At 44.5% G+C, this 27,657-nt stretch overlaps 1 long non-coding RNA gene across 1 annotated transcript; it reads left to right on the top strand.

Annotated features, from left to right (window-relative positions):
• The first annotated feature begins 1,778 nt into the window (after positions 1-1,778).
• On the top strand, positions 1,779-23,357 carry LOC113937930. Its single transcript, XR_003524759.1, has 3 exons — positions 1,779-1,915; positions 15,913-16,052; positions 23,133-23,357. It is a non-coding gene; the product is annotated as an uncharacterized LOC113937930 (long non-coding RNA).
• The last annotated feature ends 4,300 nt before the right edge of the window (positions 23,358-27,657 follow it).

Raw genomic sequence — 27,657 nt, 5'->3', positions numbered from 1 at the left:
CATCGGTTGCCTGCTGACACCTTGACAAGCCCTCCCCCTGGACTGAAGAGCACAGGGTGTGTAGATGTTTGTCTTGAGGCCGGTCCAGCTATCTTCCCCTACAGCTGGGTTTTCTCTGAGGAGACAGCTGGTTAAAGCTCAGCCCAACACTTACTGACTTTTCTGTGCTTCTGTCTCCGGGGAAATTGCAGTCACCAGCTTGAATGGACGCATCAAGACCTATGGCTCGCTGTCTACACTAATCGCCACTTCACCGGAGATCAAAGCCGCGAGGCCGTGGAGACAGGCTTTCAGCGGCTTTCCCTGCATCCTTTCCTGATCAGAGTGCTATAGCACCTGAATGTCATGATCAGCTCAAGGACTCTTCACTTCAGCTATCTGGTACCAGACTGTGGTGTATTCGATGACTTCACGGTTTGAGTCTAGGCTTAATCTGCCTTGCAAACAACCTTGTGATAAAAAAAAAAAAAAAAAAAAAGCCTTCTCCATGTGAATCTATGAAATGGAAGGAGGGGATACTTGGGAAATCCAAAAGGCCCCCATCTAGTCCCGGGGATAGACAAGCACACGGTGAAGAGGAAGCACTGAGCCCGCCAGGTGAAATGCAGCCCCGCACAGTGGGAATGACTGCGATCCTTTGGCACCAGCTCTCAGGAGAGGTGTCTCTGGGACATGCGCCCCTGTCCCTGGCCTCACCCTCCTAGCTGTGAGAAGGGTACCCATGGGATGCCCCCAGACAGAGGAACCTGTAGGGCAAGGCCCAAATATCAGGGCTCCTGTGATCTCCTGGCTGACATCCTCAGAAAATGAACTACAACCACTGTTGAAGCATTTGGATCTTTCTATGCTGCCCCTGTGGGAGAGAAATGTCTATTTTGTACCTGTACCTGCCCTTCATGTTCAGGTGAACTGGGCACAAGGGCAGGGCTGAGTGGGGGGTGAGAGGGGAGGCAGAAGCTCAGCAGAGGAGGGGTGCAGACCAGCTTTTCTGGACACTATGACCACAGCCCCCTAGGAGCCCCATGGTATCAGCTTTCTCTCCATACACTAGCACTGCCTGAGGGCTTCCTGGATACCACCCAAATTCTGGTGCTGGGCACTGCCTGCCTCACCCTTGCTCTGCCGCATGACCTCCCAGGGCCTGACCTGGCCTGCCTGGTGTCCTCTTGCTAGTACCTTCCCCATAGTGTGTACATGGCACTTGGACCAGCAGGTCACCGGGTGGGTTCCAGAGGACCTAGTAGCAGCTCAATAAATATTGGGTGGACAGAGGGATGGATGAATAAGTGAGTGGTAGAATTCCAGCTCCACTTCCTCCCAAGTCAGACTGGGAGGGTGAGGGGAGTGGTTTGAGCTGCCCACCACCCACTCCAGTCTCAAGACTGGGAAGAGAGGCTTAGAACCAAGGGAGCAAGAGGAGGCTCCTTGCTCGGGATGCTTTCCCCAGTGCTGCTGCCATAGGGTCAGGGCAAGGCTCTCCTGTCAGGATGCGGGAGGAAGAGGCATCTCCTCTGAAGCCCTGGCTAGGTGCAGACAACCTCAGCATTTCTCCTTTTGGAGCCTGGATAGTGTCAAGGACACAAAGAACACAAGTGATGAGTGTTTCCCTGACTCTCAGAGCTCCCTCATTGGTTGTCTGTGCTGGGATGATGCCCCTGACTACCTGATCCTTACAACTGTCACTCCGGTTCTGAAGAAGAGGAGTTTCCACACACCCAGACTCCATCCAGGGCACTAACCTGCTGCACTCACAACATCACAAGATAAGTTTACTAGTGCTCCAGACTCCTGACAGTAAGCCTGCTCAGTCCGCCTTAAAGACAGAACTTCTTGGCAGCTGGGTGTGGAGGGGGATGTGTTACACCAGGTGTCTTCTGAATCCTCCAGAAAATGCAGACTCACCATGCGGAGTCTGGTAAGTGCCAGAGATGGAAAGGGGGGGTTGGTTGGGTGGTGTTACAGTCAGTTACAAAACTGCAATACAGGGGCGCCTGGGTGGCTCAGTCGGTAAAGCGTCCAACTCTTGGTTTTCAGCTCAGCTCATGATCTCAGGGTTGTGGGATCAAGCCCGGTGTCGGCATGCTCCTCACTCAGGAGAGTCTGCTTCTCTCTCTCCCTCTTTTTCTCTCTCCCTCTCCCTCTGCCCCTCCCCCACTCGCTCGCTCTCGCTCCAAAATAAACAAATCTTAAAAAAAAAAAAATAATCTTCCAATACAGCCCGTGTGTCCCTGACTTTTCTAAAAGTTAATTCATAAGACCAACAGTCCAGAAGAATGTCTGACAATGGCAGGGGCTCAGTAAATAGTTGTTGATGGACTGGGACTGCATTGTCCCCAGCTTCCCGGGTGCCTAGTGGTGCAGAACCTTCTTCCCAGAGGCCGAGGCGGATCCCAACCACGGCTCTGACCCACCCCAGTCGTGAGGCACAGGTGGCCTCTCCACTTCAGACATCCATACCCCACACTGGCCAGAAGAGAAGCTCTGAATGGTCACATACCTGTGTTTTACCATTAAAAAGAGCAAACTCTGGATACGAGCTCAGAAGGTACTTCTTTCCCCGTGGAAAAAATGGGCTCTGCATCAGGAAGCAAGCTCCTTCCTTGCCCAGAAGATTCGTAGTCAAATGCTTCTAGGGGAGATTATACTACTCCGGATGGTCAGAAACGCCTCCGGCCTCTCTCCGGGCTTCACTGCAATCCGAAGGGACGGCTCGGAGCAGGCTCGTCAGCGCCCTGAGCAGCCGGAGGAGCCCTGGGCAGCCAGCGCATGCGCGCCGGGCACAGGCCGCCATGACAGGTGCGGTGGGTCTGAAGGGAAGGCAAAAGGAGACGATTTTGTGGAGTCTCAGGCTGACCAGAAACCCCCGCCTCGCCCCCAGCCTAGTACTGGGCGTGACCCACAGGGCATCTTCAGGGCATCTCACCAGTGTCCTCCAGCGGGGGTATCTGTCCCACGCTGGCATTTCCAGCACGCCTCCGCCCCCTGACCGCATCTCGGGGGGCTGCCGGGAGCCCGCGGAGCGACGCAGGACAGCGAGTGAGCAAGCTGGCATCCTTAAGAAGGAGGTGTTCGGGAGCGCCCGGGACTCAGCATTCCCTCTCCCTCGCCTTACCAAACTCCAAGATCCACCTTTCCTGAGAAAGAGCTTCTCCAGAACATCTCAGTCTTAGCTCCTTTTGCCGTCCCTGCCATGTGGGCAGCCCCTGGGTGACAGCACTCACCGTCGCTTCATGGGTGGGGGCACCGTACTGGTTGCATGAAGGTCACCAAGGGAGTTTGTTACAAATCCAGATTCCTAGGTCCCACCCAAGGCGTTTCCTGTGGTGGAGGTGGGGCAAGGGGAACAGCAACTCACATTGAGACTCATTCTCAGGTGCTTCTAGGACGCTAGGGCTGGGAATCACTAACAATTAGAGCATAACAACTTTAAAAGTGCATTCAGACATCCCTGCCTCTGTTAGGACCCGTGGAAAAGTCAATTTGACACCCCCACCCCCACCCCGAGACTGTTTTGCTCCCTGACAGCTTTAGAAGAAGCAGTTCTCTCTTTTCCTAAAACAAGGCTGTTCCCTGGCTTCTTTATACGTCCTAGACCAGCAGGAATCTGTGCGAGGCTCCAATGCAATGTGGCCAACAAACCGCCTTCCTAAGCATTCCACAACTCCCACGGATGCAGCTCCCAGCACGTTCCCAAAGCGCTGGAAATGAGTGAGGAGTTTTCCTTCAGGGCTCACCGGATCCCAGAAGCTTCTAGAAGGGGTTTTCCTGGGCTAGCAAGCACTGATGGCTCGGGAAGAGGTCAGACTTGATGCATATTGCAGAATAAACTGCTGGAAATGGCTAAATTCTCCAGATCATGTGAGGGACAGACGTGTGTCTTAAAAAAAAAAAAAAATCAGAGTGAAGCCAGAGCGTATGTTGCTAACAACAAGACTGAATTAAGTTCTTAGATTCTGCTTGTTGCTAGTGCTGGGGCAGGAAATAATTCATTTTCCTTTAACTAATCTTCTGTTTACATTATTTCCTTTGCACCACAGGACTGGCTCAGAGAAGGCCTGTTTCTTTGTTTTGTTTTGCTTTGTTTTTTTAGTCCTTGGTCAATAGGATTTGGTCCCATTGCTCCTCAGCCCAGGGAGCCCTATGGTGAAAGCCATTGCTGGCATAACACAGGCACCTGGAATGAAGGAGGAAGACAGCAGAGGCCAGCCGCAGACCTGGTCCTGCAGTTGGGATAGCACCTGCCCTTTCACCACACTGTCCCTGCCCACTACCAGCTGGACCCCGTAGGACTGACCTGGGGGTTGGGGGTGGAGGGAGGGAGAGGAGGAGCCCTGTCTGCCCTTGTCACATTTGTACGCCCTGTTCTTGGCAAGGGGTTAATGAATATTGACTATAAGAACTATAGGGTGAGGAAACAACAGATGATTGCCAAAGGGGGCTGGGCACACTTCTCTATCTCAGTCTCTTCACACGCTTATACATATAGTGCAGTGGGGTGGAGGCCAAGGGAGGGAAGGAGACTGAGAGAGGGAGAAGAGGAGGAGACGGGGCAGGAGAGACACTGAGAAAAGCACAAATCGTAGATGTTGCCAGGGGGTAAAGGGAGGGCCCCGTCACCATGCCTTGGAGATGCCAAGCCCATCAGCTGCTCACTTCACTTCATCCGGTTCTAGGCTGGAAAGGCAATGTCTGCCCACCTTGCTCCTCACCCATGGGCTCTGGCCCCCAGCATGCCCCTGGGGAAGCAATGTGAAATCCTGCTTCTTTCCTGGGTTGGTTCTTTTTCTCTTTAAACTCAAGAAGCCACTGGTTTGGTCTCTGGTTTGCCCATTTCGTGACATCTGGGGGCATGAGGGGGCCCCACCTCTTCTCAGTCTTGCCAGTCAAGGGTGGGGAGAGAGGCCCCGGGAGCCAATGTTCACAGGGCGACGAGGGTGGTATCCAACACATGTGACCCCTCCCTTCCCGCGCTGCACTCTTCCTGGCAGAGGCGTGTCAGGACGCCGTCCGCTTCATCCATCTACATGCTCAGGGCCCTATGGTGCAGCAGACACCCTCGGTGAAGAAAGCTGCCTCTCTCATGTGCAGTGGAGAGATCCTACTTTATATACATCTTTCTACTTTTTAAAATAAGAGGAGAAAATTGCTGTTCTTTTGGCTCAAGCAAAAATAAAACAGGGTTTGGGTTTTTTTTTTTTTTGAAAATCCTATTTAAAGGGTTCATTATCTTACAGGCTGCTAACTATATACTCTGAGCCACACTCAATAAAAGCTTCATATAACTGTCTTTGAAATTAACAGCCACCTCTTGTGCTTTTCAAGTTATTAAAGACGTTGGCATGGTGGAGAGACTGTAAACTTTCTATACTGGTGATTAGTCAGCGGGACCACATCCCACCAAATCCCCCAGGGCGCTCCTAACAAAAAGTTCCTTGTGACCCAAGCACCAATTTTTCTTTCTTGTCTGCTCATTCTAATTCCACTCAATTACTCCTGAGCAAGCTGTTTTATTCCTGTCAACTCATGTTATTTACTGGAGCCTGTCAGGAGGACTGAAGTGGAGGCCGATATTATGTAGGATGTTTTGAGACCCATTAAAACACTTTAAAACAATCACCTATTGTGATAGTCACAGCCCTGTGTAGGGTGGCCTTGCCTGAGCCGTTTGGAGCCTGGATCACTTTATTTATATGCTATTAAAAGTTTCAGATTAAAATGGCTTTTCTTGCTACAAAAACTCTGGACCTGGGAACCCAGGACCCGGTCTGGGTTTCTGGAGGCTTCTGGGCAAGATCCGAAAGTAAACAGATTAAGTATGCATGTGTGTGTAAGGGTGTTATCCAGGAACAGCTCTGTCTCTGACTAATGGGCTGAAGAGGAATGGGGGTCAACAGGCAGCCCCAAATACCCAGAGAGGCTTGCCTTCTGGAAGAGAGGGCAGTTTCCCTGGGAGAGTGTGTGTAAGAGCAGTCTTCCTCTGAAGATGGAAAGGTTCCTTGCTGTGTCACTCTTGGTACATCATTATCCCATCATTATTTATATATTCACTGAACAATTTGTAGGAACAAGGCTCCATGCTTAGACTTCCTGCTGGTGTAAAGCAGATAACTTCATAAGTTCACGGTCCTTGCATCATCTGATGAAGGATCCGCTTTACTGGCGGCGGGCAGGGTGTCAGGTGCCAGGTGAGCATGTGCAGCCAGCGATCTGAGCCGGTGAGGGATCAGAACAGCCTCATTCTGTCCTCCCAGCCCCCACCCCCAGCTTCCTCTTGCCTCGCACTGTGGCCTCCCGTGCTCCTGCTGCTCATCCTCCTCTCTTCTACACCTTCCACCCCTGGTGACCATGGCAGCCTAGACAGCCGCTGGGGATGGAGGTTGACTCCATTGTTTTGGAGCATTTTTCTTTTTGTTTCATTCATTGCTCTAGGCACTCAGAACCCACCACGGAAGCTGCGCTCAAGGTGGGGTGCACGTAGAGAATTTTCACTTACTGAGTCCCCAAATCTGGAATTCAGATTTGGGGACTCAGGAGACAAAAAGTTCTCCTCTCCTCAATGATTCTAAGATGCTCTGTGATTTCAGTGGTTGCTGTAGTCTCAAAACAAGGCTCAGAAAAAGCCCAAGTCAAAACAGCGTACATCACCTCACACACTTCTAGGACATGGTTTTCCCACAAGTGCCTCATCTGTTCGCACCTACCATCCTCTCCCCGAGCCAGGGGATGGAGGGGGTCAGCCCACAGCAGCACGGGCAAGGGACATGAGCCTACAGGTCTAAGAGCTCTGTGCCATTGGGCGCATCAGCACTCTTTCTTCAAATGCATGAAGAGAAAGTTGAGCTAGACCAGCACTCTAGGCTCCCAGAGATGCCAATCTGGGCTCCAAGAAAAGTTGCTTTCCAGTCAGACCCACTGAGGACACACCGCCCGCTATGTCCCCAGTTCCAAGACTCGCATCCCGCTCCCATGAATTTAGAAAGAGCTGTGCTCACTGACGTCCAGAACTCTTCCCAGCTGGAAATTCTAAGATGCAACGACTAGGTAATGTGAATACCAAAAGTTATAAGACGTTTGCCTGAGGCAGTGGTTTCTACCCTGGCTGTGCGCAATAATCATTTGGGGAGATACATGAAAAACAAAACCCGCAGACCTCTCTCTCTCAGCCCCCGGGGTTGTGATTCATCAGGTCTGGGGTGAGCCCAGCATCTGCGTTTCCAACAACTCCCCAGTCAGCTGTGATGGGTAGCAGACATCACACTGAGCATTTGGGGGCCCCATTTAGAGCCAGACGCTTTCACAGGGCAAGGAAATGAGGGAAGAGCTAAAGCAAGTTTTTTAATTGCTCACTTCTGTTCACAGGAAGGCTAATGGTGCCTGGCGTTGTTGTGAGAAGATACTTCACCCGACGTCAACAGTCTCAGATGCAGTGAGGCAGAATTTGTTTTGTTTTGTTTTAAACCTCAGACTGACACTCAGACTCTATCCCATAGGCAAACATCTTCTGGCTTAATGGGTAGGTAGCCATCGCCTGGAGCCAGAGGGAAAGGGGGGTGTTGGCCACCCACCCCAGGAATTTTGGGGACCTGAGAGAAGGGCCCCTGTGAGACATGGCCTTCTCAGTGTCCCCTGGCTACAAGACCCGGCCTTCTGTCCAAGGGCTCAGAGTTTAGGACAGAGAAAGCAGGAGGTCAGGAACAGGGCCAGATCAGCTTCTGAGGCCAGCAAGGCTAGTTCTTCCAGGCCAGGCCGAATTCCTCAGTGAGGAAACACTGCTGCTCGTGCATCCCTGGTCCTCATATGCACACATACAGGAGAGCAGCTCGGCCTCCTGCCCATGGGTCAAGTGCCGCCTGCTGACTGAGAGAGTCTGGTATCCTCAGGAGGACAAGCCAGAAGTGATGACTCTTTCATAGACTGAAGTTCAAGGTGAAGAGCAAGCCCAGAAGATAAGTCTTATTACTACTCCCTCACATATGTTCTACAATCCAGACACACTGGATGACTCACTGCTGTTTATACAGATTGTATTCTCTTCCTTGAGCCTTAGCTTCTGTTTTTCCTTCCCCACCCCTGTCTGTTGGACTCCTACACATACTTCAAGGCCTATGCCCAATGCCTCCTCCCCTGATCTCTCCAGAAGATGCAGTGAGATCACTCCCTTCTGGAACTGGCAGAGTGTATTGTTTGTACCAATCAGATGGCATTTTTCTTATACAGTCGTGTTTTCTATCTCCCTCTATTGTAAGATCCTAGCCCCAGCATGTTTCAACATTGTGCTTTCTATGTAGCAGGAACCCAGGGAACGTTTATGGAATGGAAAGTATTTTTCTTGCTGACAGTACTTGCAAAGCATCACAGCCCTTGCTACCTGCTGGCAGGCTACCCTTGGACCCGCCTCCATTTCTGCAGCATTGTGCCATCATCAAGCATGTGGCGTGACATTGACAGAGCCAGGGCGGTGGGGGCGGGGGGTGCCTCCTGAGCAGAGCCAGCATCTTGACTGGAGGGTCTGGATTCCTTGGAGTTCCAGGCCCCACATGGGGTTGAAAGACACTCCAGTCTCCCTTGAATTTGGAATCCTCCTTGAGAAATTATGAAAAAATGGAAATTTATTCCACTGAGAATAAAACCTGGGTGCATACATGGATCACATTTTGCAACAGATGGGTAACTTATCTGATCAGTAGGACAGACCATTTGTCATAATGTAACACATTATTTCTCATCGTTGTTATCTAGAGTTTTCATGTTTATAAATCTTAGCTTCTTAAGAATGCCTAAGCTTCCTGAGAACAGAATAAGCGACTTGCACAGTGGTAGAAAAGCCACGGGTGTTAGAATCCGACAGATCTGGATTCGAAGTTTGGCTTCATAGCCAAACACCTCGGGCGGGCTGCTGTACTTCTCTGAGCTCGTTTCCTCACTTCTAAAATCAGAGCAATATGGGCTCCTGGGTGGCTCAGATGGTTAAGGGTCTGCCTTCGGCTCAGGTCAGGATCCCAGGGTCTTGGGATCGAGTCCCGCATCGGGCTCCCTGCTCCTTGGGAGCCTGCTTCTCTCTCTCTGTCTCTCATGAATAAATAAATAAAATCTTTAAAAAATAATAAGAATAACAAATAAATAAAATCAGAGCAATAAGGCCCAGCCCTCTGGGAGCTAAACATCCCAACTGTGCAGACTCCTGGTGCGTCACCGGTCATAAACTCGGTGCTCCACGTCTGCCCCTCCCTTCTCTCCTCCTCTGCTCTTCCCGTAAAATGCACAGGTGCTCCAGGATTTCTGCAACCATGTTTGCTGAACCTGAAATTGAGGGAAAGTGATTCTAGCATACTTATATAGGATGAGCATACAAAAACAGCAGAAATTAGGACGGTCTCAGGAAAAGCAAGATGTGAGGCCACTGTATGAGGACTCCTTGTTCATGAGAATGAAACAAAAAGAAAAATGCTCCAAAACAATTCATGCCACATATCAAGGTCTTAATGTGATTTCCAGATCACCACTTCACTTTGGGCCATGAGACAGAGGGTACGAGGAGACAGGAAGGCCAGCCTCCTTCCCTGGGCCCCGCGATGGGAGGCACCTTCTCAGAATTTGTCACCTGGACACTTCGTTTCTCTGACTCCCGGGAGAAGGGTTACATGCAGTCTGTCCACATGCTGGCCCTGGGTCGCAGTGTCCCATTTCCCGTGCATACTTCCATCCTGTGATGTTTGTCTCAGCAGCACATGAGGACATTAAGCACCTGTTACATAGTCTATAACTTGAGACTCAAACTAAGAAAAACAAATGAGCTTATGCTGGCCTTGGGTTATTTCCAGTAGCTGGAAATTCCCGCTGCTGGGGACCTAGTGAAGGCGTCTCAATCCAGCATTCTATAGATCTGGCTGCAGGACCAAAGCCCCCTGACCAGAGAGGTGGGCAGAAAGAAAGCCTGTTGATGACCAAATCTCTTTTCAACTCAAACTGCTGTTTTCGTCTTGATGTACGTGCGGTTATGTTGTTGTTGATGATGGGTTTTTTTTTTTTTTCTTCCCCCAAGTTTCAGAGAAAAGAGAGGCACGTCTTTAATTCACTACCCAGGAAACAGCGAGTGTGCTCCTCTTCCAAAATCCCCATCCAAGAAGCTGATATCAGGGCTCTGACACAGCCCGCCTGTAGGCACACCCCGAGAAAGTGGACTCTGTGCCAACCAGGGCCTGCGGAAGGGCACTTCCAGGGCTCCATCCCTTAAAAGCACGGATGGTTGTTCGTCAAAGTGGATTTAACTCACAGCCTCCAAGCCAGCAGCTGTCTTGGCCACAGACGTTGACCCTGTGCTGCAGATAGACAGGCATCGCGTGTAATTACCCGGAGCATTTGCCACACTGTGGAGTAAACTCAGGGTCTTCCCACCAGGGACGTTTCTGTGATACAGTGGACTGGATTCGGCCTGAGAAAGAATAGTTGTGGCGTACACTCCATCCCAACTGCTCGTTCCCTCCCCTTGACCTACCCTTTGTGGGAAGCCAGGAATGCCAAATATTTCTTGCAGCTCTGCTCAGGCCTTTACTTTATTTACACTCCTCCCTGCTCCGCGGCCCCAGACCTGGCCCTCTTCCTGGCCAGCTCCTGGTCCTCTGTCTCTCTCCTTGTTGAACGACTGCAGTTTTTGTCGGAGATGGTATCCCAAACGTATTTCAAATAAAGAAAGACGAAAGCTTTTACGCTTTCATAAAATGATGCCCACTGGACCGTGCGGCGTGGTCTGGTAGAGATCATGAGCCCTCCCCACGGGAGCAACGTCCTTGATAGTGACAAAGTGTTTCAAAGTTTCTAGGCTGTAGATACAATAACTTTTCTCAAAACATGAAATGAGAGTCAGTCAAATGCAGACCAAATGAGCACAAGGTGGAAGATAGATGGGGAACATTTTTACAGAACCCACTGGCCACTCTGTATGTTTGTTTCCTGAAGGGCAAAATTAAGCCCTCAGATCAGGTCTTTCATTTTTTGGTTTTGTTTCTAATTCTAGAATCTCCTCCAACCACAGTGGGAAGACAAAGTGGGACGAGGACTTCTGTAGTCATTGCTACACATTTATGAAGACATTTTCTTCAACAAATCTGTTTTACCCCAAAATACATTCTCAAAATTATTTCCAGGCAATATAACTCTGGAGGTGGGGCCTCGAGAAAGCTATATATGTCTTCAGTGCAAACCTACTAAAGAGAAAATTCAGGCATCCTGAATAGGTCTCCTTTGGCTAGCATAGCCATGTGTCCCCATTTGCCTGGGACAGCCTCCATTCATATCTGTTGACCTGGTGAGATTATTAATAGTGCCCTCTTTCCAAAGTGTCTAGTTCAGATGCTAAATTATATGGACATCCCACCTGTCACCGAAGGTACCATGTCTTATGTCCATGTCAAGTATTGCATACAAATAATGAGTTCTGCAGCTGGTCTGGCAGTTGGCCTGGCTCTCCAGAGAGAAGGGGTGACATCTGAACACACAGGTGGCACAGTGGTCTCAGAGTCAAGAGACTTGTCCCTCGGGGCAAGTCTTGAGCTTTGCACCCAGCTGCTGGCTACACAACATCAATGAGATTGTTTAAAAACCTCGGGCTTGAAAATAAGACACTTGGCTTTAGATTAGAAGGTAAAGGAGACCACTGGGTCTCTTCCCCCTCTCGAGTCCTCCTGCTCCTACAGAGTGGACGGCGACGTTGCTGGCTGCAGCAGGGCCCGCTCAGCCCCGTTTTCCTTCTTTGCCAGGAGAAGGGGAACATCCCCATGTAGAGAGCAAAAGACAACAAAACAAAACAACACCCAATACATCTTTATCAGCAGATGCCTAAAATACATTAGGGACTTTGGCCTGGACATTATTGCTTGCCTGGGTGAGCTATTGGGACCACTTGGTATCCAATATGAATCTTCAGGTGGTGGGAGAAAGTCTGGCAACAAGGTGGAAAGTTGCAGAGAGGGGACTGACTTGTGGTTACATGCCAGACTCTGGGCTCGAGGCGAGACTATTTGCTTAATGAATATGTGAATAATTGTATTGGTGGCGGGGGGGGGGGTTGTCCTCTCTTAATTATTTTGAATACATTAGAGGGTGAACAAAAATTCATAGAAACATATGTAGTCATTTGTGGACATTTTTCCAAAAAATAAAGCATTTTGGTATGTTTCATTTTCCTCCTTAGGCAAAGCTCATTTATAATTCCGACAATGTGTTTATGAAATTAATATTCAAAAAAACCTGTTCAGTCTGTGTAATTTTTTATTTGAACTGGGGTTAATTTTAAATGGATTGAGAAGCAACTTGTAAAGCTGCAAAATGCTTTGCCAGCTTCTGAGCTAGCCATGACACTGATGGACAAGAGACAGATGTGGGCTCTGTTAGCAACACTCGCCTGCCAGGTCCCACTCGGTTGCCTTCAGAGTGATGTTGCACAAAAGAAATGCCTTTGATTAGATTCTAGGGCTAAAAGAAGTTGAACAAAAAATGAATTGTCACACCAATCCACAGCCATTTGCATGAGCCATGATACCTCAATAGGGTAAGACGCAGGAGTGTTGAGAAAAGGAAACATGTTGGTTTTAATGTGGGATTCTCTTTCTTCCCTGTTTTACACCTGGGCTACTGGCTGAGGGCTAACTAGTAGAATATCCAGAATTGGAAAATTATCAATGGACTTTAAAGATATCTCTGAATTCTGTCATTTATTTTGGAGAGACCTTCTGACATAGGGCATGCGCCAATCAAATAAGGAATGAACACAGCGCAAGAGCTGAAATAAAACTCAAGAGGGCCCATACCCACACGCTGGTGAGCTGAACAACCTGGAACCAGTTTTTGGTCATTTACAATTAGAGTACCTGTGTTTGGTAAACGGCTTTTGAACAACTTTTCCTATGTTCTTTACTACGTGCTTTATCACATATTGTCTCCTGCATTCAAAGAACGCCTCCGTGTAGCTACCACGGGACTCAAGTCACAGCAAGGGCTCTGTTGACAGACTTCACTGACTGCCTCCCCTTCCTTTCACTAATTAACGTTCTTGACATCTGACTTGACAGTAGCATTGGAGAGGCGAACATACAACTTCATAAGCACGTATAATCTTCTTGGTGTGAGTTATTACTGAGTCAGTACTGTTTCCAAAATACAGTTTAATTGGTCAGTTACAAGTTTCTAAGATTCCTGTTGTTTCCTATTCGCTTCCGAACCCACCAGGGAATTCCTCTGCAATGAACCTGGTATGGAATTATTCAGCTCTTTTTAAAAAGAGCTGCCTTTGTGAAACAGTTGGAGCATACTGGAGTTGCTTATTTATAAATGTGAAGAGTGTTTGGGCACATGGTGTGTGATATGGATATCATTTTGTCATGGCGCCAAAATGGATGTAAAGAGTAGTATAAATATATACTACCTATAAATACACAAACATACTTCGACGCATATGTATGTATAAGATGTATGTATAAGTACGTATGTTTATGTGTGTACATACAATTCTCCTCTTCTAAAGAAAGTGCTGTTTCAACCTGGACCAAATGGTGTTCCCTCGACGCATCACAAATAGCAGGCAGCATCCTTTCTGGTATCTCTTTTGTATTTGCCATGTTTCACTACCTCAAAGATGTAACCTTGTGTTCGATTTCCTTTATTATTCCTCTGATTAACATCAATGCCATCTTTAAAATTAAGCTGGAAGTATATTAATAATTACTGTAGAAGTATAATAAATATACAAACGTCTGCTTGTACAGAATGTAGAATTGATTTGATCCCAGATAGACCAAATATTATCAATATATTAATAACAACAGAGATAATAGGTTGCAGACAATAAATATTTACAACAACAGATTTCTTTCTATGAATATCTTGGAGATCTAAAACTATGAATTAGGAAGAGCATACACCTAATAGCAAGTTTTATTTACTAGATGTATTAGTTATTAGTCATTTTTAACTGTTACCCCATTTATTTCACAGAGGAAAAGTTTTTCATTTCAAAAGTAAGATCAAATGCAACTTTCTCTTGACATGATTTAATAGATCGTTGTGCTCCTTTCTGGCTACATTTTGAAATAATTTTAGACTTCAGTGCAGGAACAGTACAGAAAGTTCCCTTGACCCTTCACCCAACTTCCCCTATTGTAGTGTCTTACACAACCACGGCACAAAGAACCCACCAAAGGATTAACATTGATACAACACAAATAACTACTCTATAAACCTTACTCACATTTAAGCAGTGTTCCCACTAATGTCCATTTTCTGTCTAGGAGCCAATCCAGGATCCCACATTGCCCTTACAGCCTTCCAACATGTCCCTGTCCTTTTGTGAGCACTTCCTTATTACCTGCCAAGCTCTTTTTAAAAGAATGGGTCAACTGGTTTTTATAAAGTTGATATTCATGAATCACAACAAACTCAAACAATACAGAAAACTACCAAAAGCAATGTAAAAATTGTAGAAAATTTTACTGTGGAAGCACATGACCAGAAAGAACAACTATGAACTTTTGGTAAGCACCATTCCTGACATCTCTTTCTGCATAGATATGGTTGAAAGGATAGAGAGATAAATTGACAGAATTTTGATGGAATGAATTATTTTTAATAGAAGTACTAATAACAACTACTAAAGCTATTTTTAATAAAAAGCGTTAAATATAATTCCACTTGAATTTAACAGAAGAAGAAACCAAAATAGAATTAGATGTGCTGAATTTCAGGTGAACATTTCCTTATAAAAGACATGTCCTAAATTATCTCACCAAAGGCAAGACAAAGATTATGAAAAACATTTAGATATTTATCAGTTAAGTTTTGTTGCCTAATGAACCTCTCTAAAGCTTTGTGGCGGAAAACAAACAGCACTCATCAGAGCATGCAGTTCTATGGGTCCTGGTCTGTGGGGGCAGTTCTGCTGCTCTGGGTTGGCTGATCTTGGGTGAATTGCCTACACATCTATGGTCAGGACGTGGGTCTGAGCCTGGTTGCCCTGGAATCACTTCATCACGTGTGTGGTGAGACTTGGTCATCTCTCAGCAGGGGCCAAGGGGGTGGCCCGGTTGTGTGATCTCTCATCCTCCAGCACAAGAGCCCTGGCCTGTTCCCATAATGGTAGCAGAGTTGCAAGAGAGACTAGAAGTACACAAGGCTTCTTGGAACAGGTCAGAGCTGATACAATATGTTATTGGTCTAAGCAAGTCATAGGACCAGCCCAGATTCAGGGCTGCTTATCCATATTACTCTTACATACTGATGTTGGTCATTCAAATATCAAGTACCTCATAACAGCATTATCCTTTCAGATTTAAGCCTTTGGCAGATTTAAACATTTATTTTGGGATTGTTTTTCCGATTATATTTTTTGAACATATTTTCTGTTTTATTTGTTCATTTCTTCTTTGCAGACACCAATTATGTATTTTTGGATACTCTTTAATTGCCATTCATATCTGTCCTGTTCCTTATCATCTTCTTTTACTATTATTATATGCACCTAGAATATCCCCCCAGATATTTGCAGACTTGAATCAGTCATGTTATTAATCCAGGTTTCAGATAAAATGGCACATGGTTAGAGAGACCTCTTCTTCCTGGTCACCCAAACTAAAGATCTTACCTTCTCAAAAAAGAAAAAAAAAAAAACTTACCTTTTCATCTTCTGTCATATAGTCTTGTTTTACTTTTTTTTAAATTTCAATTTTAATTTTTTTAAGTAGGTTCCACGTCAAATGTGGGCTTGAACTCAGGACTCTGAGATCAAGACCTGAGCTGAGATCAAGAGTTGGACACTTAACTGACCGAGCCACCCAGACACCCCTCTTTTACTTTTTTAATAGGACTACATACATTTATTCTATGTATTTCATTTTCTCTACTCCCCCCTCCCTGCCATCCTAGATTATAAGCTCCATGAACATAGAGATGCTTCCCATCTTAAACCCTGCTAAAACTCCAGCGATTGGCAGCCCTCCTGGCATGCATGGGGTATTCAGTAATTACTTGTTGAACGAATGAAAGAAAGTCCCATCTGTTTTAAGGTAAGTTCATTCTAATTTTGGTTGCTTATAGTACAACTTTCTTCTCTGTATTATTTTTCATTTACATTTATCTCCTGTAATTTCCTTGAGAATATAGAGAACTCTTTGTCTGAACTCTTTCTCTATTTCCTTGGAAAATTTCTCTTGCTGTTCATTTTTCTTTGTCTTCCCTTTTTTTCTTCCCCCCCAAGTAAGTGCTACACCCAATATGTGGGGCTCAAACTCATGACCCTGAGATCAAGAGTCGCCCTCTCCACAGACTGAGCCAGCCGGGCGTCTCCTGTCTTACACTCTTTTCTTCTTTATTTTCTCTCCATGTCAAAGCACGTCCGTGTGGGGGATTCTTTCTGATCATTATTCATCTCATATACTTGCTGAAAGGTAGTCTGTAGGGCAAGGGAACCAGTGCTGGGAAGCTCAAACAGTATACTGCTTCCTATAGCCTCTCGCCAAATCTATTCTTTTTCTTAACCTGTGAATATACATCATCGTTCAATTTTCAGCATTTAAAGGGTCAGTAACTTGAAAAATGCTGTCTTCCTCCAATTTCTTCATCTCACCTCACCTCTGGTTGTCTGTGGATAAAAATTGCGTGTTGCCTTGGTTTCTCCTTCATTCTTATCTGCCATGCACCGTGGTGTCAAACGGAGTCTCTACGGGCACAGGCTTCTCCTAAAGTGGCCCTCTGTGCCCTTGGAGCTTACATCACTTAGAGAGTCCTTGCATAGCATTCAGGGTAACCTCACTCGCTTTAGGGGAGATGTCCATCTTGCCCAAGGTCTGAGGATATGTTGTTAGTTCTCAGTGTTCTTCCTCATTTTGGTCCAGATTTCACAGCATTTGGCAGGTTTGCTACATCGTTTGCGGTTCAAGAATGTAGTCATAGCCTCATTTTATTGGCAACAAAAATATATCTCCATTTTCTGTTCTTTTTGAGATTTGGGGGGAAGGAGAGGGGGAGATTTATATGTCTGTATACCACAATCCTTAACCAAAACTTGTTTTGTACTCTTTAAATTGCATTCAGTAAATTTACGTGATCTAGTCCAGGAGAGGCTGTAAGTGCCATTCACCTACCAGGCTTAGGACTGAAATTGGGATTCTCACCGTGTTTATCTAAATTTTCATGACACAACTTTGCTCCCATCACCTTTTTTCTCCATTCTTTTTGTTTTGCTTTTCTGTACCTCCAAATCTCTAGAGGTTTTTGGTATTTTTTGTTTGTTTGTTTTTTGTTTTTGCTTCCTGGTACAGCTCAATATTCTCTTTCCCTCTTTTGATGGTGATTTTCTTTGTCATATTTGTGGCAAGAGCTTCCCCAGTCCTTCATCTTCCTACTTTCTCTAATGTGAGCCACAGAGCTGCCTGACCTCAAACGAGTAGTGAATTTATAACAATCACCACCCCCACTAATTACTGTCTCTGCTTACCTGCATTTACTTTATGCCAGTAATGTGGCCAAAGCTGGTGCATGGATTATCCCAGGTAATCCTTCCAATAACCCCACAAAGTTAATATGATAACCTGTAATTTAAACATAAGGATATGAACAGGATTTTTTTCCCCTAAAACTGGCTCCAGAATTATACTCAGAGATGCCACTGTGTTTGTTCAAGAAAATACTTTGAAAGATATTCTTGGGGTGGTTGAGCTCTTATGATGTCAGAAGAGGAGCTGCGGGCAGAGGTTGGAAAGAAGAAATTGTTGCTTTATTACTGGAAGGAAAAGGGGAAAGAAAGGAAAGGAGAGGGGAGAGAGCCAGAAAGTTAGAGGCCAGCCCTGAGAAAGAGCCAGTAAACTCCCGGGACTGTTCCCTTTGAGGTGTTAGAATGCCACCCCTATACAAGTTGGCTCTGCTCCTCTTGGGTCTCTCCCCCTCTGCAAATCTTCCATCCATCTGCTGTGCACACAGTTGCTAGGACCAGATGGTTTGTCTACAGCTCTACCAGGAAGGCCTCCTTGGTCAATGCCTCAAGGGTCAAAACTCTACATACTGGATCAGGGACTGGGATGCAGAAGGTGCATGAGGACAGAACCCCTCAGGAAAGGGAAAATCTTTGAGCAGGAGTGTTTAGACTTTTTTTAGCCACAGGATTGTGGTGGTTGTGGTGGTAGAAGTAGAAGGATGCATCAGGCCAGTTTTTCCTCTGTCTTAAAAGAGAGGCCACAGGATTTTATGACATCTGGGTTTTATGTCCGTAAGAAAAAATGAGGCTCAGAGAAAGCAAACAACTCCCTTAAGGACACTCAAAATATGGAGGGCCTTCTTGCTATTTAACAAACATGCCCAGTTCTTTATGCTTAGGATATTTCAGAGGAATGTTTTTTCCCAAATCTGTGTATTGCCAGATCTTTCTTATCCTTTAGAATTCTACCCAAATCACTTCCTCAGAGATGTTTTCCTCTACTTCCTATCAGGTACCCCCACCCACACTCCATCTCTAGCTCCTTACCATGCTTGATTTTTCTGAAGAATGGCAGATAGTATTACCAGAGAGAATATTACAAATGTAAGTTTTAGTCTAACTTCTCTAATAGGATATAAGCTTCAGGAGGACAGGGATTTTTTTTTTTTTTTTTAACCACTGTGTCCACAGTGCCTCATATATAGAGTTTAGCATTTAGATGATGCTCAATAAAGATTCAATGAATACACTCAATAAATGTTCCTAGGGTGCCTTCTGTATGTATGGATGGTCTCTTGTCTTCCTTATTTCCAACTGACCAAATGCAACCTAGTCCACTAGTTGCTAAACTGGTCATACACACCACCTATTTTCTTCACAGCTGAACCAAATGATGCATTCTGTTCTCACAAATAGCTGCCCCTACCTATTGACTTACTTTGAAGACAACCTAAAGGAGATTTGATGAGGAACCACCATGATTTCAGTCGGATGCTGAATCTGCTGTTGCATTGTCTCATCCACATGTGAAGCCCTAAGTCTACAGGGCTGGACAAACTCTAGCCCCGTGGCTTAAACTTTATGCAACTTTTTCTGGAGCAATCATATGCCTATTTCTAAATTCCTCAGGCTTGCCATCTGGGCTACAGGTCAGCCACCAGTGGGTGGAAGTTACCAGACTTCTCCATCCTTTGGCCAAGGAATAAAGATGTCAAAAGGGAAAGGACACTTCATTTCATTCCAAGTTTTCCCTCAGATATTTCTCACTTGTGTAAAATCTCAGCAGGGATGCTAGATACACAAGTGAAGTGGGCTACACACCCTTTGGCCACAAATTCAATTCACACCATCTTTGAGGAACTAAAATAACAACATTTGGGTCTTTGTTCACCTTGAAACCACGCAACAGTCTTTAAACTCTCATTGCATTGTCTTATTGACATCATCTACCTGTCAGTGGGATGAATCATGAAATTGGTAAGATTTTGAGATGTCACATGCCCAGAAAATTCCTAGGAAGAATATGGTCATAAAAATAAAATCACACTATTGGGGGAAAAAACAACAAGCAACAACAACAGAGACAAAAACATAAATTAATGCAATAAAACACATCTATTGGGAATGACTGGGGCAAGGCAGAGGGCTTTTTCTACATGCCAAACTGAAATGTTCTATTAAGGTTTAAGAAATCATGTTTACAGCAGATATAAATTAAATTAACTGTAGGACCATAAAATAGAGCAGCTGTTCTCCATCTCCAGTGATGACAGAATGAGAGGAAAGGCTGGTCAGAGGTAAGGAAGACTCTCTTCCTGGCAGTGGGACCTATAATCACATTAAGGGGATAATGAGGGGAGGCAAGCGTGATATGAACCTATTTCCTCTGCCACACGTTTAGAGGGCACAGATTCTATGAATTTTACACGCACCTTGATGTCCTTTGCCCTTGACGGAGATTTCATAATAAGCCCCTGTTTCCCAGCACATTTAGCTATCCCACTCACAAAAGAGCTCTAAGAATGCAAATGCACACCTGAAACAATGTGAAAACGAATCAGCAACTATTAATCCAAAGTGAAAATGAGCTTCTAGTCCTGTGTCATCTTAACACGGCTTAGGGTTGAACAACCGAACAACTGGAGGGTCTCTGATCCTGTAAACTGCAAGCCCATGCTCACCGGCTAATGAACCAGACACACACAATGCCTGGGTCATTCCTATCTCTACTTGCTGGCCTGGTGCCGTCCCTAACATGCTGCATTTGTAAAGGTAATTCCAAGGGTCTGCCTTGCCTCACAAGCCTGTACCATCACCTCTCGCCCCCACTCCACGGGGCTCTGGAAGCAGCAAATGGAAGTGCAGATAAGGAGGAAGAAAAGTATGTGATATTTGGGAAACGTGGCAGGAATCCAGAAATGTCCTATGGACCATATTGAATTCTGCTTTTCTAATGAGGTTTGAGTCACACAAATAAACTGTTTCGGGTTTTGGTCAACTCCAAGGCCTTATAATGGATGATGTTCCAGAGATAATAATCCCTTAAAGTTACAAAAGTACCTTCAACTTACAAAGCTGTCTGGAGGGATTTTATTTTTTCTTTCTTTTTGATTTGGTTCGTTGTTCTATTTATTTTATCCGGCTTTCTCACTGAATATTTTTAATATAGTGGTTTTTAGATTGAGTATGTCTGTGTGTGTGTGTGCAGCAATATAGAAAAAGGATTATATACCATGACCAAGTGGAATTTATCCCAGGAATATGAGGGTGATTCAGCATATAAAAATTAATTTATGTTATATGCTGTATCAATATAATAAAGGACAAAAACCACATGTTTATCTCAACAGATGCAGAAAATGTATTTGACAAAATCTAATATCCTTTTATGTTTTAAAAAAAAAAACTACGCAAATTAGGAATAGAATGGAAATTCCTCAGACTGATAAAGGGAATCTACAAAACAAACAAACAAACAAACAAACCCATAGCTCATATCACAGTAATGGTGAAAGACCAAAAGCTTTCCCCTAAGATCAAACATAAGACAATTATGTCTAGTCTTGCCACTAATATTCAATCTTGTGTTGGAAGTTCTAGCCAGGGCAATTAGGCAATAACTAACTAACTAACTAAATAAATAAATGGCATCCAAATTGGAAAAGATGAAGTAAAATTCCCTCTATTCACAGATAGCATGATCTTGTATATGGACAGTCCTAAGGCATCCATACACACAAAAAACCTAGTAGAAGTAATAAACGAGTTTAGCAAACCTTCAGGATACAAAATCAATAACAAGTCAATTGTATTTCTCTATACTAGCAATGAATAATTCATAAATTAAATTAACAAACATTCCATTTAAAATAGCATAAAAAGAATAAAATACTTAGGCATGCATTTAATAAAAGTAGTGCAGGACTACTACACTGAAAACTGCAAAACATTGCCAAAAGAAATTAAAGAAGACCTAAATGAATGGAGAGACATTCCATGTTCATGAATTGGAAGATTTAATATTGTTAAAACAGAAATAATTCCAAAATTGGTCTACATAGGGTCTTCAATCCCTATCAAAATCTCAGCTGCCTTTTTTTCTTTCTGCAGAAATTGATAAACTGATCCTAATATACATATAGAAATGCAGAGGACCCAGAATAAACAAAACAATCTTGATGAAAGGCGAATAAAGTTGGTGGAATCACACTTCTTGCTTTCAAAATTCCTTTATATATGCAACAATGTGGATGGAACTGGAGGGTGTTAATGCTGAGTGAAATAAGTCAATCAGAGAAAGACATGTATCATATGATCTCACTGATATGAGGAATTCTTAATCTCAGGAAACAAACTGAGGGTTACTGGAGTGGTGGGGGGTGGGAGGGATGGGGTGGCTGAGTGATAGACATTGGGGAGGGTATGTGCTATGGTGAGCGCTGTGAATTGTGCAAGACTGTTGAATCACAGATCTGTACCTCTGAAACAAATAATGCAATATACTTTAAGAAAAAAAAAAGAAGAAGATAGCAGGAGGGGAAGAATGAAGGGGGTAAATCAGAGGGGGAGACGAACCATGAGAGACGATGGACTCTGAAAAACAAACTGAGGGTTCTAGAGAGGAGGGGGCTGGGGGGATGGGTTAGCCTGGTGACGGGTATTAAAGAAGGCACGCTCTGCCTTGTGTTATGCACAAACAATGAATCATGGAACACTACATCACAAACTAATGCTGTAATGTATGGTGATTAACATAACAATAAAAAAATTTTAAGGAAAAAAATTACTTTATATAGTGACAGTAACCAAGACAGTGCAGTGTTGGCATAAGGGTATATATATAGATCAATGGAATAGAACAGAGATCCCAGAAATAAATCCTTACATTTATGGTCAGTTGGATTTCGACAAGTGTATCTGTCAGGTATCTTCAGAAAAACAGAACCAAGAGGATATATATACATGTGATTTAAGAGATTTATTTTTGAGGAATTGGCTCATGCAGCATGGGAGTTGGCCAAGTCTGAAATCTGTAGGGCAGGCCAGAAGGTTGAAAATGTAGGCAAGATTTCTGTCTTATAGTCTTGAGGCAGAATTCTTTCTTCTCCAGGAAACTCCCTGGAGTTTTTTGTTTTTTGTTTTTTGTTGTTTTTTTTTTCTCTTAAGGTCTTCAATTGATTCGATGAGTCCCACCCACATTATTAAAGGTAATATCTTGTCAACTTAAAATCAACTGACTGTAGGGGCACCTGCGTGGCTCGGTCAGTTATGTGTCTTACTCTTGATCTCAGCTCAGGTCTTGATCTCAGGGTGCTCCAAAGGACACCACCAAGAAAATGGAAAAGACAACCCATGGAATGGGAGAAAATATTTGCAAGTGTAAATGTCCCACATATCTGATAAAGGACTTATATCTAGAATATATAAAGAACATTTGCAACTCAATAATGCAAAGACAACCCAGTATAAAAATAGGCAAAGGATTTAAATTGGTGTTTCTCCAAAGAAGATATACAATTGTCCGAGAGCACTGCCCCTCAAATCTACAAGTTATCCTGCTTATATCCATTTACCAGTCACAATTCCCAAAACTTCATCTCTAAACATCAGGTGGAGCAAGGTGAGGGCTCTATCTTATTCTGGTGAATTAATCACTCATCCATTTTCTCAACAGATACTTCTTGAACACCTACTATGGCAGTCATTCTACTGCATGTCAAGGTCCTCAGGGGGATCCACCTGCATAGTTTAAGAGCACAGGTAGAGAAGACTAAGGCACAGCCCCTACCCTGAATGAATCCACAGCATTGCACTTCAGACAAAATCAATCACCAGAAGATATGGTAAATTTGCCAGCTCCTGAGAAAAATCCCTATAACTGTGTTCTGTCCCCGTTGGGTTTTCTGACCTCTGTAAACTGTAACATTTCTGAAGGTTATTTCCTTGTGCTGCCTGCTGTATCTTTTTGTTTCTTTTCCTTCCTGAAACTAGATTCTTCCTGGGTTCTGGATTCTCAAATGGCTTGCAGATGGCTGTATACATGTCACTGATTTCATTTTAGGAGCATTTGTATTGCTTTATGCCATTTCTAGTCATTTTGTTTTTAACATGAATAAAACAACTCCACCTGCTCATTTCATAAGAGGAGGGTGGAAGCTTTAGAGGATAATACCGGTGCTGAACAGAGATGGTGGACTGCTAACCAAAGGTTCACGATTCTTTCTGCAAGGACAGCCAAGAGTCCCGAAAGACATTCAGGTGACCTTGTAGTTCACTTAGTTATAGTGCATCTTCTGTTGATAGAGAACAAATTACCTGGATGTTGCTGGAGGGCTGTGTTATTGAATATTTTTAGACTTACGTTATTGTGAATCAATTAAATATCAACTTAGGTCTGGAATTGACCTCCTGTTTGTTAATTTGTTCATTAGTGCTTCCTTTCATTCTTTCAGTAAATGCTGTAGTAAGTCCACTCTGTACAATATTTTGTGCTGGAACTAGAGAAGCAAACATATAAATAAAACACAAAATAAAACACAATCTCTGTCTTCCTGGAAGAAGAAAAGGAGGAAGAGAAGAGGATGTTCTATGAATTTCATAGGAATTAACTCAATTAATCCTCACAGCAACCCAAGGAGATAAGTAAATTTTTATCCCCATTTTATGGGTGAAATAACCAAGATGAAGTTCTTTGCCTAAGATCATGCCACTGGTAAGTATATCTCATGGCTCTAGAGTCCATGAGCTGTATCACTATATTAGGTTTCCTCTCTTAAAATATAGTGTTCTGTATTATAAATTCTAAAAATCATATAAAATGAGCTCCTTCATTCATTTCTTCCACAAATACTTACTGAGCTCTAACCATGTTCCAGGCAGTAGACTAACCTATTGGGGATAAAAGATCACAAGAAAGACATGGGTCCTGTCCTTGTGGAGCTTATGGGTCTCAAAACAAATAAATCCAAGTACCCCAACCAATTCAATCGCTATAAATTGTGGAAGTGCTAACCTGGGATGGAGAGCAACAGCAGAAGAATTTTCTCTAGATGTGGTAGATAGGAAAATCTTCCTGACACATAAGCTAAGAAGAAGGAAGGGATAGAGCTGCGTTGAAGTCAAGAGCATCTGAGATGGGGAAGGAGTGACTTTGAGCACCTGAAGGGGGTGGGAAGAATGGTGAGAAGTGAGGGTGGAGTGGGGTGTATGTCCAGCCCATGTGGTGCCTCAGAGGTTAGTGTGAGTAGTTCTGATTTCATGCTCCATGCTGTGGGGAGCCATGAAGGGCTTCAAGTGGGAGCGTAACAAATGGGGTGACCTGATCTCTTTTCAGAAAGTACTTCCACTGTGTGGAGCTGGATTACAAGAAGTAGAGCATTTGTGTAGAGACCCACTAAGAAACTCTTGTAATATTCCAGGTGGTAATGAGATCACTACAGATGTGGCAGCGTCAATGAAAAGTAGATGAATTTGAGATGGTGCTGTGCTGGTAGGATCAACAGACATGATCATAAATTGGATCTGGGAGAGTGGAGGGGGCTGTAAGGGAACAGGAAGAGTCAAGGATGACTACTAAATCTTTTGGGAGGACAGTGGTTCCTTTTTCTGAGATGAGGAAGTGTGTGTGTGTGTGTGTGTGTGTGTGTGTGTGTGTGTGTGTGTGTGTGTGTGCATTGGTGAGGAGGGAGAGTTACAGAAGGATGCAGTACAGTTTTGTGCTGCAGATCCAGGATGTCATCACATCTCAGGCTCCTTCCATCTTCCTGCTTTGCCATCTAGTGCCTGGCTTGCATTCTCATGGTCCCAGGATGGTTGCTATACTTCCAGTCCCATATCCATGTTTAAGACAGGAAGATGAAAAAGGAAGCAACATGGAAGAAAGTAGTGACCCTTATCTGAAAAAAGAAAACTTGAAATCCCCATAAACTTTTGCTTAGACCTCCCTGGCCAGAATTCTGTCCCAAGGCCAGCCCTTGTTACAAGGGATGCTGGTAAATGTAACTTTACCATGGAGTTGGTCGAGTCCCTAACAAAATCAGGGTTCTCTGATTAGGGCGACAGCAAGAATAGATAATGGGTAGATGACCAGCAGCGTCTGATAGGCCATCCTCTGAGTTAGCCTATAAATCTGAGTAGGCTGAAGGACAAATATTTTTTAATTTACTTGGCTCTCCATCTTCATGAGTGAGCAAAATGCATATGAGTGCTGGTGAAGCTGGGGCTGTCCTATTTCTGAATCTTGCATTTGTGAAAAGGAAAAACCAACCTTCCAGCCCCCTCCCAAGAGCATCCCTCAGTCCCAGAACTTTTCTCTTTTCAAGCGACTATGTCACACAGAAGCTTTGCCACCAGACTTGGTTTTCTGCCACCGGTATGCTCACACCAAATGTCCTGAGAGGATGACTTAGCCAAATTGAATGTTGGCTCTTTTATCTTACAGACTGCCTTGTGATTCTTGAAGGTAAGCAATACCAGATTTAGCTGTGGGACAGTCTCCTCGTCAGAGTTACCAGGGCAGTCTAGGTGACCCAGGTGTGTGAGCCAGCTGCCCCCCCGCCTGTGTCTCTGGGATGTGGAAGCCTTTATTCTCTGTGCACTATAAGGCCCCTCCACCTGAACTGAGAAGAGAATTCCCTGGCAGAAAGCAAGAGGCCTGTCTAGAGGCTGTAGCCCATTAGCTCAGCACAAGCATAGACTGTACTCTGCTGGAATCTAATCTGGAAGCGTTTAATACATTTGCAGCACGCGTGCCAGCTACTTCAGAAAAGCAATGGTCATGTTTTTCTCTTAAAGAGAAACTTCAAACTGAATTTAAATCAGTCATCTCAATATGCCCATCATACCTGATACTGAAAAGAGTCTTCAGTGAGAGGAATCATGGTCTCTGGGGAAGAACTTTGGCCAACAATGAAGAGAAAGAGAAGGAAGAGACCAAAAAAAACAAAAAACAAAAAAACAAAAAAAAAACAGGGAGAGGCTCTCATTGTGTTGAATCAGAAACCACTCTTTCTCTGGAGGAAATTCAGCAAGCGAGTGTCTTGTCAACTTACTCTAGTGAAAACAAGGACAATTAAGGCAGCAAAAACCATCCCCAAATGCTCAAGTTGGGGATGTGCTGAACGTCTCAAACTATTTTCCAAATGTTTGGGGTTTGGCACAGTCCAGGCTCATGGTTGGGAAATTTTCCTGAAGATCTTGTCTACATGGTCCTATTTTTATTCCATCTCCTTGCAGTTAACATCGGGCTAACTCATTTGCTCCAAGTTCTGCATCGGATACATGTTAGATATCTTCAGACTCTCCCTGCACCTATTCCCCTTCATGTGGGTGACAGAAATTTCAGAACATTGTCTTCATGCCTGCTTTTCAGAGCAGGCACCCATTCTTTCTCTTTGTCCACCATCGTCAGGGATCAGGAGACTGTGACAAGGATGGAGAGGGGCCCACGTTACGTGTGGTGCTGTGGGATTTGAGAAACGTTTTTCAAATCCTCAGGAGATGTGATAGCTGACTTCACAGTTTTGAATAGATTGCATATGGAGAGGGATTACACTTATTATCTATGGCCCCAGAGGTGTGGAACTAGGACCAGAGACATATGTGGGCTCGATACAAGAAAGACCTTCTCATTCAGAGCAGCCAGGAGAAGAAAGAGCTGCCTTGTCTTCAACAGAAGAGATGGGTCTTCATCAGAGGTTCATAATGGTCCTCCAATAAGTTTTGGAGACTGAAAAATGTACTAATAAAGATATTCAAATATAGACACGAGTTGGATTGAAAGACCTTGAAGTGCTTTTCTTTAAGTGTTGGGCACCGTATACGCAACTCAGCACTGTCCCTGGTACATAAAAGGTGCTCAGTAATTACTTGTCGAAAGAACAACAGCTTCTTCTGAGTCCCTTGTAGTGTCCTATATGGTATGGCCACATTCGGACTGGAGGGGAGTGAGGAGAAGGAGACAGTGTCCACTCTTCCGTGTTCATCATCAATGATGATGGTGAGGAGCACAAACTGGGACTTCTTCTGTATATTTCATTCTTGCAGAGTACCCAAATGCTGACCATCAGCACCACCACCACCACCATCACCATCACCATCATCAGCATCATCACCATCACAATCATCATCACCATCATCACCACCATTCAGTGAGTAATTGAATGAAAACTGACATAGCTTTGACAGTACCAAGCATTGCA

Source organism: Zalophus californianus, chromosome 8 (assembly GCF_009762305.2).
Source record: "Zalophus californianus isolate mZalCal1 chromosome 8, mZalCal1.pri.v2, whole genome shotgun sequence".
Lineage (NCBI taxonomy): Eukaryota > Metazoa > Chordata > Mammalia > Carnivora > Otariidae > Zalophus > Zalophus californianus.
This window is presented reverse-complemented; position numbering and strand designations above follow the sequence as displayed.